The following is an 18,896-nucleotide window of genomic DNA, read 5'->3' as shown; positions in this document are numbered from 1 at the left end:
TCAGGTGATAGTCAAAATTATGGGATGGTAAGACAAAATTACGAGATGAAAAGTCATAATCATGACATAGAAAGTCAAAATTATGATAGAAAGTAATAATCATGAGATAGGAAAGTAAAATTATGAGCTAGACTGTTAAAATTATTAGAGTTGAAATAACAATAGAAAGTCTAAACTTTGACATAAAAGTCCAAATCACTTGACAACAAGTCATAATTAAAAGATAAAAAGTTGAAATTAAGAGATAAAAGTCAAAGCTATGACAGACAAAGTCCAAACTTATGAGACAGAAGGTCAAATTATGAGAGAGAAAGCCTATCTTTGACATGATAAGTCGAAAAATATGAGAAAGAAAGTCAGGATTATACATTTTTATCTTGTGATTTACTGATCTACAGAAGAGAATTAGGGCTTCTTTCCCCAATTCTTACAAAAAATTCAGAACTCTGAGAAAAAAAATCAGATTTATGTTTTTTTTTTCCACCATTGGGAACGAAAATTACATGGCAAAAAAAGAAGAAGTTTGCTCCAATTCTCTAACGTCCAGTAGTTATCTCACAATTATATCTATATTATTTTGACTTCTTATCTTATGAGACATTTATCACATAATTTGGACTTCTAATTATAAGATGAAAAGGATAAAAAGTTACAGAAATACAAAGTCAAACTTATGAGATATTTATGTATTATAATTTCGACTTTTTATGCTTTTTTATCTTACAATAATGTTTATGTATTATTATGTTGATATTTTTACCCACTTTATCTTATAATCATGATGTTAAAATATCAAAATTTTGACTTTTATGCTTTTTATCTTTTAACTGACTTGTACCTCAAAATTACAAAAGTATCATCACTATAACTTCAACATCGTAACTATGATTTCCATCCTTTCCATCTTATAAACATGACTTTCTATGTCATAATTTAGACTTTTTATCCTTTTCGTTTTAAACTATGACTTTTGACTTAAGACTTAAATTTCATCCTGAGGTATAGATAAATAAATACTGTTTTTACAAGTGGGTTAGGTTCTGTCCACCGTAATACTCACGTGAATACCTTTAAAAGAGTTTGTTAGTTTAAATATTGAAGTAATAAAGGACCGTTACAGCTCTCTAAACTTTCACTAAACCTTACAGAGTGAAGCTAGCTAGCTAGCTGTGGAGCGCCAACTTTAGCGGAAGTCTGTTAGTGTCACCTGCAAAACTAAAATAGCTCCCTCTAAACTCTAAACACCTTTATTAACAAGGTATCAAATGCAGAACACAATTAAAACAGAGAAATGGGGCTCAAGGTATGTTAAAACAGATAATGAAAGGATGCAATGACATTTGAACGAACAGAAATGTAGACAAAACCGTTACAATTTAAATAAAAAGTAAAATAAATTATAAATACAGGTCATCACAAAAGCTTTGGTTTAAAGAGCTTTGGCATTTGTGCAGTATGTGTTTTTTTTTAGGTAGGACTTTAAATAGGAGATGAAGACATTAAAGTTGGCTTTCTGTTTAGCCCCCTTTAAACTCATGGAGTTCACTTACAGTTTTGATGATGCTCGATTAAACCGCCACCGCCATCACCATCCTCTGCGTTGTTCTCTTTATCCGCCATGTTTAGCTCGCATTGCCTCCACACCTGTTAGCAGCTAGCCGTTGACTCGTTGGCTGTACGTCGACGTCGCCGCCACATTGCGAGAGGCAAGTCCGCCAAGGCAATACAAGTAGACGAGGAGTATGAGTTGTTGGAATAACAAACGATCACATTCGATTGATTTTAATTAATAGTTTATACTCAGCGAAAACCTTTGAACAAGTTCGTTAAAATGTGCAAAGTGTCTGTCAGTGAAAAAGGCCCCAAAACGCCAAATTTGGACCTTTTGGTGTCTGTAGTTCAGTTCCTGTACGTTTTAGAGGATGGTCATAATGTAACTTTTTTCTCGTCTCATCATGATACATATGTGTACCGATTTTGGTGCACGTAGGTATTACCCAGGGCTCTATCTCACTTTTGGCGCCCCCTAGAAAAAAAACTGCTGGATGGACTTTCACCATTCCTCCACCAGATGGCTATTTCTCGAGAGGGACAATTTTTGAGCAAAAAACCCAGAGTTTTCACATATATTAAGGCCCCTAATTGAAGGCTTTGAATCGGCAGAAATTTTGCGCTTAGAATAACAATAGGGTCCTCGCTGACCCTTGGTTGGTCACTCAGGCCCTAATAAGATTCAAACCTTAAGGGTGTGGTCTAGAGGCGGTCATGAGTACTACAACACTGGAGTCTCTTTAAGTCAGAAGCTTGTACTTACCTTTGTCATGGACAGTAAAAAGCAGCGCCTCACATGATCCACAGTTCAGTCAAGATAGAGATGGTTAGTAAGATCATCGTTACATTATTTGTTAGATATTGATAGATAATATAAAATCACTTTAACACAACAATAACACACATTTCTTTTGTTGTCTTTCAATTTTAGTCTGCTAGTGTAGAAACTGAGGACACAGTCTGAGGAAAAGGTCATTACAGGGCGCATCAAGGCCTCAGATTTATTCTTTGGAAGTGTTTACTGAAAATGTGCCCTGAGATTAACAGTTAAGTTTAAGAAGTTCAATTTATTTTAAAATTGAACTATTAACTGGGTAATCATTTAAATGTTACTGCTCCTTTCAAAATTTAAAAGCAGGATAGAAATTGGATTAAAAATGGGTTAAAAATTAAATATATATATATATATATATGTGTGTGTGTGTGTGTGTGTGTGTGTGTGTTCAATGGCAGATTTTATGTGGATTTCATTTTTAAAGACCTCGAAAAGCCACCCAAACCTAGGCTTGACAAGCTTCTGTAAGGGCTACTTGTCAGTCAATAATAAAACGGGTAAAACCCCATGAAAATCTTTAACTCATAATTATCAAACAATCACAACAGAAGCCTTTTGTTCTCAGCAACATTTATTAAACAAAAACAAAACACACAAGGCATAGGAAACACACAATATGCAAGACTTTTGACGAATAGGAAACTAATTTTTAGGTCGAGTTATTTTATTTCAAGTCAACAGAAGAGGATACCTTAAAAATGTGGAGAAAACAAAATAAAAATTAAATGAGTTGTAATGAATGCAGTCTATACATTTGAACAATTTTAAACCAGTCAACAGGTTTGAGAATTTTAATTTTCAATATTTTTTGGTTAGAATCTGTTATTTTGAACACCAAATTCTTGAGACTACAGATTCTACCATTTGATTATCAAACACGACAAATTAATACAATATTTCATTGATTATCAAGGTTAAGATTTAATTTTATCTTCAACAGGTCAATAATTGGTGCTGAAATCTTCAACACTGACAGAACAAGGGAAAGATGAGGAAGTGGACAAGCCGTCATTGCTGTGGTGGTAACCCATTCTAATATACAAGTGTGTTTGAATGGGAGCATGTTTGCAACCAACATGATATAAAAGAGAATTAGTCTTCTGAACTGCTCTAGCAGTCATGAAGTGAAAGCACAAAGCTTTTTTCAGACCACAGTTGCATTCTTTAAAAGGACAAACTGGCAAAAATATTTCCAACTGTTCTTGAGTGATCTGTAGAGGTTTCTTGGGATGCATGACATTTTCAGTCTGATATCAGTATGAGCAGATAGAAAGTTTGACATCTGCTGGTATTTGCCATTTTTTAGTTACTGATGATATTTACAGCTGGTATTTTGGCTGAGAATATCAGCATATACTGACTGTAAATTTTGGCCATATAAACTAAAAAATTAGTGGATTTTTAGGTTTGTAAAACATGTAAATATTGGTATCCATACTGCTATCAGAATCAATCTGTAAACCTCACCATATGAGCAAAAATCCGCTATCATGCATCCCAAGATGTTTCCTAAAGTAATCTCATATCTACTGTTCTTGCAAGCACAGTTAAGTTAAAACTGCATGTACCAATAGATGGTTGTATTAAAATTGTTAGCTGCTGGTAAAGCTACCAGAATCAGATCATTTTTAACTAAAGTGAGACTTATTAAATTACAGCCAACATTTTTAATCCAACAATATCTGCTGCTGTCACAGTCAGCAGGCAACAGGAGACACCATTGTAGTGTAAATCCTGCAACCATATAATGGCTGCAGGATTTACACTACAGTTATTGACTACTCAGGATTATTGGTCAATACCAGCAATTTGCAAGACTGACAGAAACAATCTAGAGATGAGAGATTATCCAGTTGTCAATTAAAGTGATAACACTTTATATGACAACTTCAAAACTTAAACAACAAAAAATAATAGTGAACCAAAGATTAAAATGTTAAATTGAGGAAACGCCATTAAGAAACTGTGACAAGGAAACAAGGCAGTTGGACTAAAATGGAAAAATTTAGAAGATAATAGAAAAGCAAATTATCAAGATAGTAAAACTCTAGACTCCATAGAACAAAATATATTATGATAAATTTTCCCAAATCCTTCAGCCCTAGTTTGGTGCAAAATTATTCACTTGTGATTTTTTTCCAAAATTTAGATTGCCATTTAACATGGGATTTTTAAATCTGTCATCATGTGTTTTAATAAAACAGAGCAATAAATGATTCTGTATTATAACAAATACCATATTGGGTAGATAACACTAGGGCTGAAAAATTCTGAAAAAAATAACCAACTTAAAATATATATTTTGACTTGATGATTTTTTTGTACTGAAGGGAACAAATCATTTTTCCAAATTATTCTAGAAAAACAAACAAATGCTGGCAAGATGTTGTATTAAAATGGTATTTGACACATTCAGGTTGAATAAAAATTGCACCTTTTGCAACCTGATATCTGCAGTGGGCCAGGCTGATTTCATCTAAATTTTGCCCTACAACCAACTAAAAATCCAGAAAAACAAAACAAAATTAAGAGTTAATGAAAATAAAGATAAACCAAACAAAAATAGGCCTAATATTTTTAACAAAATTAGTCATCGAATCCTGTTGTTTTGCCCCTACTTCAGGGATAATTAGGGTTAACTGTTCAAGACACGAGTCTATACTATACAAGTGTAAGACTTTTTCCCCCAATACTGAGCAGTCTTAAGACATTTGTTCAGGCAGACGTAGAGATACAGTCGTAGCAGACATCAAGCATATGTGTATGACTGTTTTTATGCATGTCTGAAACTCTGTTCACTGCTGCTGTCTTGGCCAGGACACTCTTGAAAAAGAGATTTTTAATCTCAATGAGGTTTTCTCCGGGTTAAATAAAAGGTTAAATTAAAATTATAGCACACTGGCGAGCTGGCACTCGTGAGGTGTCATTGTGAAAAAAACAGATAATTCGATGAGATGTCACTGCAATGCAAGGCCAAGCAAACAAGACATGCTGCGTTTCACTGTGTGCACACTGAAAGTGAACCCATGTGGTGGAATTCACTCATTCCTTGTATAATGAAAGTAGCATTGTGTTTTAAAGGCAGCTAATATCCTGTGTGCTGACTGTACCACTCGATCTTTTTGTCAACCAGTCGTTCAGCACCAGTTCTTTGAATCCTGAGTAAATAGAAGGCTGTGAGGTTAAGGCCAACCCTTCCTAGATCTGGAAGAGCGTTCCTAGAAGCTCTTCCAAAGGGAACAGCTAAAGCCTTTAGCCAATGAAGTAGATGGCCCTCAAGCCAAGAAAGCTTTTGGTAGAAGCCCCTCCGGCCTCCTTGGCCCCCCCGCTGAGGTAGCTGGGGGCCATTTTGGTAGAAGGCCCTCCGGCCTCCTTGGCCCCCCGGCCGAGGTAGCTGGGGGCCATTTTAGTAACAGCCCCCAGCTACCTTGGCCCTCCAGTCGAGGAAGCTGGGGCCATTTTAGTAATGGCCCCAGCTCCCTCGGCAGAAGCTGCTGGTGAGGTTGTGGATGTGGCACCCAGTGTCGTCCAGTCCAGGCTGCAACAGGAGAACTGAGACACCATTGTTGCTGCCTGTAGAGCCTCTGGCCACATCCAGCAGAGAGGTCAGGGCTACACCTGTACGTCGAGCTGCTGAGGAGCGCTTTAACGATCACTGGAGGCAACACCACCCCGAGGTTAATATCAGCAACAATGTGGCTTCCAGATGCCAGGAAACAGCCCAAGATGGAATTAAACAGAAATTAAATGTTGGAAATGTGATGTCTGTAATGGAATGCCGTCAGACCATCACACAACCTGAACAGTGCAGAGCACAGACCCCTAGGAGGTCTTCACCATGACACATAGTTACTGGCCGCAGATTCGCCAAGTCCAGGCCAATCACACAATCACCAGTGGACTTGTCAGACAGAGACACAAAACACAAAGGCATTGTAGGGCTGCAGTTTCAACTAAACTTCCTCAATCAAATCCAATAATGCTTACAAAACATTAAGGTCAAACAAGTTTTAATCTATACCAATACTGTCTTGCAAGGCCAGTAAAGCCTTTATCTAACCATCTTGCTGCTTTGAAAACGGCAGGTGCAGGTGGCATCTGGTCATCCTACAGGCTCAGAATCCCGAAACCTTATAAAGGTGTACCTAACAAACCCCTGAGCCGGCAGGACAATCAGACACTACCCACAGATGCTGCATGCAAAGCGCACAAGATGCTACTCTAACAACTTGCCATCTCTGCCAATACAGGCATTGAGATGTCAGACAGCAGTAATCCTGAGTCCATGCTCACTGCTACAAACCATGTCTATCAGAAGAACCCTATAACCTAACTGTGACATGACTGAAAAGACATGTCCTAATGGATCACATAACAAACCAACTATCAATCAGAAACACATAAAGGAGCTGGGAACAGGCACATTCCACCTGTGAAAATTTGAGTTCCAGTGCACAGTGAACAGATCCATTTCTGGCAAAGATGTGATCAGCCACAACCTGGTAGTCTCACTGACATTCAAGGGTCAGAATCAGAGAACCATGCACACTAATCAGTCAGCCATCTGTCTACAGGTTGTCCTGAGAAGTCTTCTCAAACCCAAATCACCATGCCTGGTGTCCACAAGGCCTGCGAGGCTTGAAGGAGAGTCCTGCGTCTCAGCATACAGCAACCACAGAACCATGATGCACTGAGAGCTCAGGGGTTTGTGTAAAAGGTACACAATTATATGGTTTCGGGATTCTGAGCTGTCAGGACACCAAGGCGTTTTCTGCAGTCACAATACACCTAGACTCAAGACTCTACACCTCAAGCCTCACTGGCCCTGTAAAGCACCATGCACAGGGACAATGGGCGTGACAAGACCCTTCAGGATAACCCACAGACAGACAGCTAACGATCAGTGCAGATGCTTCTCTCACCTCAACCCTGAATGTCAATGAAAACTAACCAGGGAGCAGATGATCACAAGTCCGTCTGAGATGTTTCTTTCACTGTACCCAGGAAGTCAGCCTTCCACAGGTAGACGGCTCTGCTCCAGCCTTCACCCAAGTGTTCAATACATACATCTAAACAACTGACTACACAACCACTAAGTTATCTGCTAACCTTTCACTCGGGTGATCTACCAACTACGATGACAAACTACCCTTCCTTTCAACACTGTGTTAGCTATGGCCACTCAATGACCAGCACAGAAACAAACATAAACCCTAAGGTTCAAACCCACCAGGGTATTCATCCCCTCTAGAAACTGCAGCCGAAAACTTCACACAACCATCAACTCTCCATCAGACAAACCAAGAGGAGAGGCATGTCATACCAAGAAATACCTCTCCTCCTAAAACCCTAGACTAGGAACTCTGTAGGCCAGCAAAGCCCTTATCTAACCATCTTGCTGCTTTGAAAACGGCAGGTGCAGGTGGCATCTGGTCATCCCACAGGCTCAGAATCCCGAAACCATATAAAGGTGTACCTAACAAACCCCTGAGCCGGCAGGACAACCAGACACTACCCACAGATGCTGCATGCAAAGGGCACAAGATGCTACTCTAACAGTCAGGCACTTACGTGCCAACACTACACCCTGTGCTACTTCCGTGGGAAAAGACCCTATCACCTTACCTGTGACACGACTGAAACAGCTGACTAGACCTGTCCCACTGGATCACACAAGATCCCGACAAAACAAACATTCCACCTGTGAAAATTTGAGTTCCAGTGCACGATGAAAAGACCCATCTCTGGCAAAGATGTGATCAGCCACAACCTGGTAGTCTCACTGACATTCAGGGTCAGAATCAGAGAACCATGCACACTAATCAGTCAGCCATCTGTCTACAGGTTGTCCTGAGAAGTCTTCTCAAACCCAAATCCCAATGCCTGGTGTCCAAAAGGCCTGCGAGGCTTAAGGGAGAGTCCTGCGTCTTAGCATACAGCAACCACAGAACCATGATGCACTGAGAGCTCAGGGGTTTGTGTAAAAGGTACACAATTATATGGTTTCGGGATTCTGAGCTGTCAGGACACCAAGGCGTTTTCTGCAGTCACAATACACCTAGACTCAAGACTCTACACCTCAAGCCTCACTGGCCCTGTAAAGCACCATGCACAGGGACAATGGGCATGACAAGACCTTTCAGGATAACCCACAGACAGACAGCTAACGGTCAGTGCAGATGCTTCTCTCACCCCAACCCTGAATGTAAATGAAAACTAACCAGGGAGCAGATGATCACAAGTCCGTCTGAGATGTTTCTTTCACTGTGCCCAGGAAGTCAGCCTTCCACAGGTGGACACCTAAACAACTGACTACACAACCACTAAGTTACAGTCAAACCTAACTGTGGCCACTTAATGACCAGCACAAATCAAACATCACATCATCCAGCACATTTGTGTCTTGTGGTTGTGACAGTGCCGTGGATAACCATGCCACAGGTCAAGTCAGGACAAAAATGACGCCAGGAACTCTACGCCCTGGCTCAGACCACCTAGGTGTCTACAGTTGCAGCTGCCCAGGATGTGAAACAGACTGAAGACACAGACAGGAAGCAGCTGATGAAGCCTTGGCAGTGTGCTGCCTTCTGTGATCGCCGCGGTCAAACAGCGGTGCGAGGTACAGGCATAGCCCTGGCCTCCAAGCTGAATATGGCCGAAGGCATAACAGGCAGCACCAATTTTTTGGTCCCGGCCATCCTGTGACAGCCTGGACGGGCCCTACTGATGGTGCCACACCTACAAAATTTCAACTTGAACTTCACCAGCAGCTTCTGCAATTTTTAAGGAAATTTCATTGTGTATACAGTTTTATCTTTTTTTTTTTATCAAATTGATTAAAGTGGTATATTTTTTAGATTATTAGACAAAGGACTTAATTTCATGTACTCTTTACTATTGGTTATTAAAATTTGCCCTTGTAAAGACTGAGAGCCTTTTGTGAGCCAAGGAACCATGTGGACTGTATAAATGTCTAGAGATTTCTTATTTGGGTGGCCTACATGGAGGAATGTTTGAATGAAGCATTTTTCTATCTCTGCTACCAATTTCTACCCACTTACTGACCTCTAATATTACCCAGATATTCTATTCCTGTGACATAACTTTTAAAGGGCTTAACAAAACTGTGCATGCCCAGTTTATGCTGCCATTTTTAATGCTACTTACTTTTTCTAAGTGCACACAGTTACTGCAACAGTACATTTGGCCTGCTGGGCAACCAGAGAGGATGTCTGGCCTTGTTAAAAAGAAGGAACCATGCCCTCCTAGTCCAGGCAGTCATTCCATAGATATTCATGCAGGAGGCAGCATCCTCCTGGCCAGAGTGGTTTCCCTTTTGACTTGTTCTTTTTGGGTGTAGTGTTATCAAAGAGGCACTACACATCCAGAGGACGCTTACTGGTCTGAGTGTGTCAACATCATAGATCACCATTCCATCCTCTTCAAAAGAACCTAATAGGGGAAATAAATAAATCATTTTAGAATAAAGAAAACATTCCAGTGTTAATACAAATATCTTTAAGTTCAGTGTAACCACTAACCTGATATTTCACCAAGGTTCACAGCACAAGGTTCTTCACTGCTGATGTGTGTAAACTCCATGTGACAGAGTGCTAAAAAAAAAGAAAAAAAAAAAGGATCAGAATATCTCAAAGACACCTGCAGATGTTTAGCATTTGATTTCATTCATTTACATAAGTTTTAATGATAGTTTGACAGTTTAAAACTTCACCTTCTTTGCTAAAAATAAGATAGATTGCACAGCTTATCGTAAGCAATTGATTTGTTTTGTTGCAGGGGAGCTGCTGCTACAGGTTAAGCCTCTTCTCAGTGCCATTGGTCATACACCAACATTAATCAAGTTTCATTTACGATTTTAGCTTTGCACAATCATGAAAGAGACAACAGTATGTTAAAGTCCTAGTTGTCAGCAGTACTGAGAGCCCATGCATGGCTAACTTGGTTTGTACACAAGATGCAGACTGCCCCTTACAGTCCAATTTTCCTCAGGCACTCTCAGTCTCACAGCTGTGCCTCAACATGATTTACTATTCATTCAATTTGGAGATATGACACATAACCAAATCGCTCTGATGTCATCTGTGTTAACTATACATTAAGATTAGACCAATATGGATTTTCGGGGGCCAATATACGGATATGAAGGAATAAAAAATATTCAAGTGTTTAAGAGTTACTCAATATCAATATCTCAACTGTTTACAGTTGGGCATGGGCCAACTATCTTAGGCCAGACTTGTTTTTAATTAGCTTTGCCAAGAAGTTAACTTCAGGAGGGATATAAGCAGCTGTATAGTTGCAGATATTGCAAAAGATAGCATGCTTACATTGGGCATAATTTACATTTATTTTAAGAGAGTGGTGGCACATCATGGATTAAACTATTTATCAAGCAGAAAACATCTCAGCTTAGTGCACAAAACAGAGCACATATATAGTGTGAAAGTCAGTCCCAGCAATTACCATCATTCGTTTTGTCGTCCAGTGCCTGTATGTGGGCGAGGAGCGGAATGTTTTCCAGACCTCAGCTTGGACAAAGGCCTCCCCCGCCATCCTTAATGTCTCTTCCTCCTCTGAGTTGAAGGACCCATTGGCATGGGAAGTTCAGGGCTGCAGTTGCAGCTCTGGCAGTGGAACTCCAGGAAGGCATTTAGGGATAATTCCCAAAATGTGTCACTGATGAGAAGGAATGCAGCACTGCAGGGAACTCTGGACAGCATGAATGCATGTCAAGGTGGTCTTGGGAGTCGTTTCTTATCAAGGTTGTTGCTTATCCTCCTTCATGTGTTCACAGGTTTAAAAGGGCAGTCTCCCTCTCTGTGTCAATGGTTTTAACTCTGCAAAACACAACAGAACTTAATCATTACTCTCTTACTATAACAGAGGAAAGGATTGCTGATGCACATGGAACCTTTATTTTGTTTCCTCCCAGTATAAAAAAGGTATATTTCTCAAATTCAGTTGTTCATTTTTATAAATCAGTCGCAACAACACAAAATAAAAAGATAAATAAAAAAATCTGCATAACTTTTTATGTAATAGATAGAAAATTGCCATTTATTCTGTTCTTACCTTGGAAAGCAGATGGGTCATCACATCTCTGCAACAAGACAAAAGTGGTTCACTATGTCCTTGATATGCCACAATGATGTCCATCCTGCAGAAGCAACAAGAGGGTACAGTGCTGTTAACCCTTAGAGCTCACTGCCATTTTTTTTCACCATCATGTCTTGCCTGGACATTTTGTCTTAAAAAGCTTGTAAAACATCAACCCTGTAGTGCACAGTCAAGCTCTAAACATTTTTTTCAGGACAACCTGGGCTTTAAGAATATATCTATAACAGTAATTTCACTTGAATTTTTAACAAGTTATAGGACTCTGAAGACAAAATTTAAAAAAAATCGGAATTTGAAACCCAGCGATTTTTTTTTTTTATAACACACAGTAAACATTAGTGACTAAACCTTTTCTTAGCACAGACTTGTTATCCCATTTCTTGGGGACAAAACAGTAAAAAACAAACAAACAAACAAACAAACAAAAAAAACATTTTATGAGTAACGTTTTTCAAAATATCTATCCATATCTATGGACAAAGAAAAGTCCATGCATTTTTTTGCACTTAGATTCATTTGTGCCAGTCCCAAAGCAGCAGAGACGCAACTGGTTGACTACAACTCCCACAATGCATTGCGGTAAGCAACATGGCAATGCCCTGGGCAGAAAGCCGAAGTGAGTGATCAAAAATGGATTAAAAATGGATTAAAAATAGCGTCCTTTAGGGTTACAGAGACATTGAGGTTAGCAAACAAATGACAGGAAAGTCAGCTTTCAGAGGAAAAAAAACAAGTTCCGGGCTCGCTAGAAAATGTTCTGTAAGTGCTATGAATGCACGGAGAACATAATCAGAAAGGCACAACGGAGAGCTTTCAAAAAAATAAAAAATAAATAAAAACATCTATGACCTACGCTTCGAAGGTTATGAAGTGATCTATAAAGGGATGTGCCTGTGGTATGGATACATGCCGCGTGAGCTCTAAGGGTTAACCTTCCATTTACACGAGACGACTGAATGGATCAGCCTTGAGCAACATCAATACACAATCTGAAATCTAATGTAGCATCTATTTATGTTTTCTAGGCTTTGTGATTTGGTTGATTCACCCGTTACTTCACACAAAGAAACAGACGGTGGACTACTGCACAATGCCATCTGCAAACAACAACAATCAATAATATAAACACATTTTACTTGAAGTTCAGGTACTTGGACATCTTTAGCCCCCATGTGTTAGTGAGGGTGTAAATTAGTCCTGGTCCCTGCAAGGCAATTATGCTCATCCCAGTAACATGGAGGAGGCCCAAAGGTCCTAAAATTTAAAAAAAAAGCATATTTGCATGCTAAATATCAGCCCCAACCACTCAAAAATACAAATAAATAAAATCTGCATAACTTTGTATGTCATTGACAGAAAAATGCAATTTTCCTGTTCTTACCATGAAATGTGTCATCACATCTCTGCAACATGACAATCTGGTTTGCTATGTCCTTGACATGCAACAATGATGTCCATCCTGCAGAAGCAACAAGAGGGTACAGTGCTGTTTACCAGAAAATCAGCAGTCTTCCACTTATACAGGATTAGTGTACGGGTCAGTCTTGGTCATACCACAATAGTAGAGACGGTTTGCTCCCTCTATCAGGCCAGGTCTTTGTCCAACTGCAAGGCAATCATGCTCATCACAGCAACAAGATGGAGGTCCAAAGGTCCTAAAAAATAGAAATGTATTTATTTGCATGCAAAAAATCTGCCCCAACCATACAAAATTTAATAACTGTCTGTTTTTAAATAACTTTGTTTGTAATGGATACAAAATTGCCATTTTCCAGTACATACCATGTAATGCAAATAGGTCATCACTTTTCCACCACATGATAAGAGTAATTCACTATGTCCTCTGCATGCCATGGTGACATTAATCCTGCAGAAGCAGTAAGGGGGGAACAGTGCTGTTAACCAGAAATTCAACAGCCCTCCATTAAAAAAAAAAAAAAAAAATGAATAAATACAAAATTAAAAAATAAAAAGTACTTTGAGTGTTAACCCTCTGGTATCACTAGGGACATTTTTGTCCATTTGAGCAAATTTGTCCTCTTTCTGTGCTCTCCAGTTTGGTTGTGTCAGTGCATATGGTCTAATTGTTTGCAACAAAGTTTCTTCCGAGGCAAATTTTTTTATTCAAATTTCAATTGCTCTAATAGGTCAGGGGAACACTGAAACAAATTTACCACCCTTTAAAGCCATGAAGGACAAAAATGTCCACTTCCAAAAATCTGTTATAAAAACTTAACATATTAATATTTTTTCTGTTTTTTTGCATCAATCTCTTAAACAACTTCAGCTGTGCTCAAAACTACCAAACACTCAATCATTTGGAAAATTTTAACCCTTTAAATTTTGGTCAAATCTTTTGATCAACTTCAGTTCTGATCAAAACAATCAATTATTGATTAATTTTCAGGTTTTTAACCCTTTAAATGCCAGTTTGATTACAGGATGGTCATATTTTTTCTAAAAAAAAAACAAAAAACACACAAAACACACAAAACAGTAATTATTTTCCAGATAACTACTGTTAGGGGGTTAAATCAGCCCTGGCAATGTCAAACATTAGCCAAAATATTGACTTTGATGCATATTTAGTTTAAGCGTAGCATCCAATTTAAAATTTACCATCCTTTCAAGTCACTCGTGGACAAAAATGTCCCATTGACTCCCATTCAAACCACATTTTTTGATCTTTAAGTAATCAAACCAGCATTCAAAGGGTTAAAATTCTCAAAATGACTGAATGTTGAGTAGTTTTGAGCACAGCTGAAGTTGTTTAAGAGATTTATGCAAAAAAAGGAAGAAAAATATTAATATGTTAAGTTTTTGTAGCAGCTTTTGGAAGTGGACATTTATGTCCTAAATGGTTTTAAAGGGTAGTAAATCAAAGTGATGCCTGAGGGTTAAGCATACCAAAATAATAGCCACAACAAACTGTAACTGTACACGCTGTAATATGAATGTACCAGTTAAAAAGACTAAACTCCTGCATCAATACCATCTGCAAACAAGAACAACCACTAAAATAAACAATATTTACCTGAGGTTCAGGTACTTGGGGGCATAGTGGATACTGAGGGTGTAGCAAGTCCTGCTCCCTCTCTCAGTCCAGGTCCTTGTCTGACTGGCTGCAAGACAACCAGGCTTATCAGCAACATGGCGGAGGTCCAAAGGCCCTAAAATATAGAAATATTTTTTTTGCATGCTAAAAATCTGCCCTAATCACAGAAAAATATACACTAAAAAATCTGCATAACTTTGTTTGTAGAAAATTGGTATTTATCCTGTTCTTACCATGAAATGCAGATGGGTCATCACTTCTCTGCAACATGACAATCTGGTTCACTATGTCCTTGACATGCCACAATGATGTCCATCCTGCAGAAACAACAAGAGGGTACAGTGCTGTTTACCAGAAAATCATCAGCCCTCCATTAAAAAAAAACATGCCATGGTGATGTCTATCCTGCAGAATAATGATTACCCTCAATAAAGATAGTCTTAAAAATAACTTCAATTAAGGCAGGGCTGCCAACTTTTCAGAAAAGTTGGGAGTGAGATTTTAGCGAGAGAACTGCATACGTAGTGCTTTCAATTTTTTGAGTGTGCCAGCACATACAGCTGTTTATTTATTCATATATATACACACACACACTTTTTTTTATCCCCAAATACCAACCTAGAATAAAGAGAGCATGGCACAGGGCAGAACATGGCACATTTTGTGCATGATGTACTATTGTGTTGATTGAAAACGGGAGTCTCAGGCAAACTTCCTTTCTGACAGCTAAGTGTCTTGTTTATTACCTTAAACCCTAGGTGTAGCGCAGGGTACACACAGGTATAAGGACTAAACCCATTAATTACTTTTAAGTCTTTAGTACCCCCATTTGTGCTACATTTTGTTCCTGGTCTAGGCATGACTCACCTAACTTCACTCTTAGTTGTTAACTACTCTCCTTGGTTGTTCTGGTGAGAATTTAAGGGTAGGTCAGTAAAATTAAGTGGATCACACATTGTAGTCCTATGGAATATATAGCAATGCAAACAGAGCTGGCTGTGCTACATTCTATCAGCTTATTTCCCTCATCAGAATTTCACATTGATCCTTATTTCTTAAAGTCTTCTTAAAGAGATGCTTTCTAATTTTTCCCCACTCATTTTTGATGCTTTTAGCTAAAGGGGGAGGGGGCTCATATTGGTCTTTACCCTGGGCCTCAAAATGACTAAACCCGGCCCTGCCTCATACCTGCAGCTCTCCCAGACACATCGTTCCACCCCGCCTCATTCTGTAGCTTTGGTTTCCTGTTTCTGCTCTTTTGACAGAACTTATTATCAGCAGTACATTAAAGATCAAGTCAAACACTGTTCGGACAAGTTTCATGTGATCGGTTTGTGTGAGGGTCACTGATGATCGACGACGCGCATCGCAATGATCATCAGAAAATCTGAGTGTGGGAGAGCATGGACAGAAAGCGACTGAAGAAACTTGTTAAAATGAGGACAGAAGAAGTTTCAGTTTGAACCGAGACAGCACACCTCAATGAGTGATCTTACTGAAGAGACACCACCAGCGGACTTTCTCTGCGCACCCGACGATAATAAAACACGGATTAAAAGGAAATAAAAGTTTTCATTCAGACCTGGCACTAAAGAGCCACAGGTGTCTGGATAACCATGGGCTGAGTATCCCTACCCTGTAGATTAATAAGAGAGTAACATAACGGTATGGTGCATTCCTTCATTAATTTCGTCACTGTTTTTACTGTAATTATTGTTAGGAGGGCTGGTGAACATTTACGGTTGGCTTCAGCTCCACAAAAACGGCCTAACGACGTCCCTACGGCTAAAACTTACGAGAGTCTCGTTAAGTCCTCCGTCGTATCTTCTTCAATAGAGTTCCACCAGTGTTCTCCTGCATATCCGCCAAGCTCGCAAGAGCATGCGCACAAGACCGTTCTAGTTGCTTTCAAAATAAAAGTTTCAAAGGCCGGAGCTGCCTTGTGCGCTCTTATTCTGTGAAATGACGGAGGAAGTCCAAACGATACTGCTGTACGCTTGATCGGTCCTCTTCACAAGTCCCTTAATTTTCTTTTATTTGGATTTGACTGCGTAAGAAGAAATAACCACAGTCAATGGAAATTACGTGTGTGGCGTGAGAGAGTGTGTTAAGTGGTTGGCATCCTTAGTTTAAGGACACTCCCTGGCTTGAACGCATGCCGACTTAAGTCGTAGTAGGCCCCAGTTTAACTATCAAGCTATCAGGAATGCTAACGTAGATGTTCCAGTACTAGTGGACAACAGACTAGGCGAGCACAAAGATGATTTATTCCTACACTAGAAGTTAAATGAGAACATGATATGTTTTCAGTTGAAAAGCCTGCAGCATAGCGAGCTAGCACAAGCTAACCGGAAGTATTCAGACCCACCTGTCCAACAGAAACAGCCCAACTTTGGGTCGCTCTCCAGCCAAAGGCTCCCAAAATCCATCCTGCTCTTCATCCGAAGCGGCTCCTCATGTGCCCTCAAGCCGGTGAAAGACAGCTTAGTCGCGTTTGTTGTTTGTGAACAAGTTCTTAGCTGCTAATTAAGCACTCTTCCACAGCTGGTTCCGCCATGGCTACCTCAACAGATTTCCATGTGTTGGCACCGGTTTAAATACACACCGCCCCCCACCGCTCTCCACGTGAAGCACAACCGGACTGGCTGTGACGTCATTCTGCTGCCCCTCTTCTTCTTCTCTGGTGTTCAACGGCAGTTGGCATCCATGAAGTTCAAGGTATTATGTCCAGTCCTCAGTCTTATTATTACTTGCTCTTTTCTTTTATGTCCTCTGTTTCTTGATGATCTTACTCTGTTTTGTAATGAATATAAATGTCTTCCTTTTCCAACCCCCCCATATCTTTAGCTATTCGATTTCCTTTCCATTCGAAACTTTCTTTCTGTGCTCTTTCCTTCTCCCAACACACCTGCAGCACACTTTTTGTAGGGTGCTCATCACCCTGCCCTCTAATGTCCACATACAGGAGAAGATCTGACTGTTCCTAAACACAGTCTTAGCGCTTGTGCCTGGATTACATCTAAGCCTGCCATCCCCAGTGTTTGCCAATTTTAGCCCATTTTTGCCCCTTCTTTTTGTCACTTCTCGCCCATTTTGGACACTTTTATTGCTTTTGTTATGTTGGGACCATTTTTGTCACAGTTAACTCATTTTTTTGGGTTACTTCCCACCCATTTTTGCACTTTCTGCCCTATTATGTCACTTTGTTTTCCCATTTTTTCCACTTTTTCTCCCAGTGTTTGCCACTTTTAGCCCATTTTTTCCACCATTAACTCATTTTTTGGATACTTCTTGCCCATTTTTTGCCACTTTTTCTCTCAGTGTTTGCTGCTGTTTGACCAGTTTTGCTACCTTTAACCTTTCTTAATTGCCACTTTGCACCACTTAGATTGCGGCTCTTGCTAATGCATCTTTCAACAATTTGGCTCTTTGGTTGAGCAGTGTTGAGTAACACTGGACTTATGGAATTGGTCAACAGACTGAAATCCACATAAAATAGAGAAAATACAATACTGCTCCTCCCTTAAAATGTCCAAATGATGTAGTACAGCACTGTGAAATATGCAAGTAAATTTAATTTAACTATAGTAAAAATATTGCTCACAATTGGGGAAATAACTTTTATTCAATTTTTAAATTGTTATACTAGAAAATTATTATCTTTTTAATTGAAGTTTTTTAATTAAACAAGGCAGGAACACTTAAAAACAACAATTCATAGAAAGGAAAAAACATTCCCAAATCTGCCTGCAAATGTCCTCAGCCCATACTCCCCAGCATTTCCCTGGCCAAGCATATAAACATAAATACAAACATTCACATACATAGTTACACAAACAGACAAATAATAATTAAAACTTATTAAAGAAAGAAAGAAAAGTTATTGAATCATAATAAGATTTTTAAGAAGGACAATACAAACAAGCAACAATGTAGCCTTACAATGCCCATTTTGTCAAAAGAATAATAATTTCCTGATACCCAATAAATATGCATGTAGGGCAGCACACAAAAATTCTTAGTCATTCAAAAGAAAAAAAAAGGAGGGTGGTCAGGTGATTGCATTGTTACACATCAGTGGTCAATACTAAACTGAGCATTTTTTCTAAATGTTTTCTTAACAGTTACAAAAAATATGCAATACTGTGACAGATGGAACGTTCTTCGCTGCCAAGTTAAGCCCAATAGTGACTCATGTCATAAAAGTAAGGAAAGGCCCCCAGATTCGATCAACATTACATTACACCAACAAAGACTGTAATGACATTGCATTCAAATAAATATACTTTAATGTGGGGTTCCCCCCTTTAGCAGCTA

At 39.2% G+C, this 18,896-nt stretch overlaps 2 long non-coding RNA genes across 2 annotated transcripts; both read right to left on the bottom strand.

Annotated features, from left to right (window-relative positions):
• Window positions 1-9,025: 9,025 nt before the first annotated feature.
• On the bottom strand, window positions 9,026-11,147 carry LOC121527440. The gene is made up of 3 exons (XR_005993404.1): window positions 10,871-11,147; window positions 9,928-9,999; window positions 9,026-9,838 (listed from the first exon to the last, which is right to left on the bottom strand). It is a non-coding gene; the product is annotated as an uncharacterized LOC121527440 (long non-coding RNA).
• Window positions 11,148-12,698: 1,551 nt separating this feature from the next.
• Window positions 12,699-17,077, bottom strand: LOC121527439. The gene is made up of 7 exons (XR_005993403.1): window positions 16,948-17,077; window positions 14,813-14,896; window positions 14,559-14,694; window positions 13,307-13,391; window positions 13,079-13,179; window positions 12,906-12,983; window positions 12,699-12,778 (listed from the first exon to the last, which is right to left on the bottom strand). It is a non-coding gene; the product is annotated as an uncharacterized LOC121527439 (long non-coding RNA).
• Window positions 17,078-18,896: the final 1,819 nt, after the last annotated feature.

Source organism: Cheilinus undulatus, linkage group 19, assembly GCF_018320785.1.
Source record: "Cheilinus undulatus linkage group 19, ASM1832078v1, whole genome shotgun sequence".
NCBI classification, from domain to species: domain Eukaryota; kingdom Metazoa; phylum Chordata; class Actinopteri; order Labriformes; family Labridae; genus Cheilinus; species Cheilinus undulatus.
Note: the sequence above shows the minus strand (reverse complement) of the source record. Positions and strands in the feature narration are given on the sequence as shown.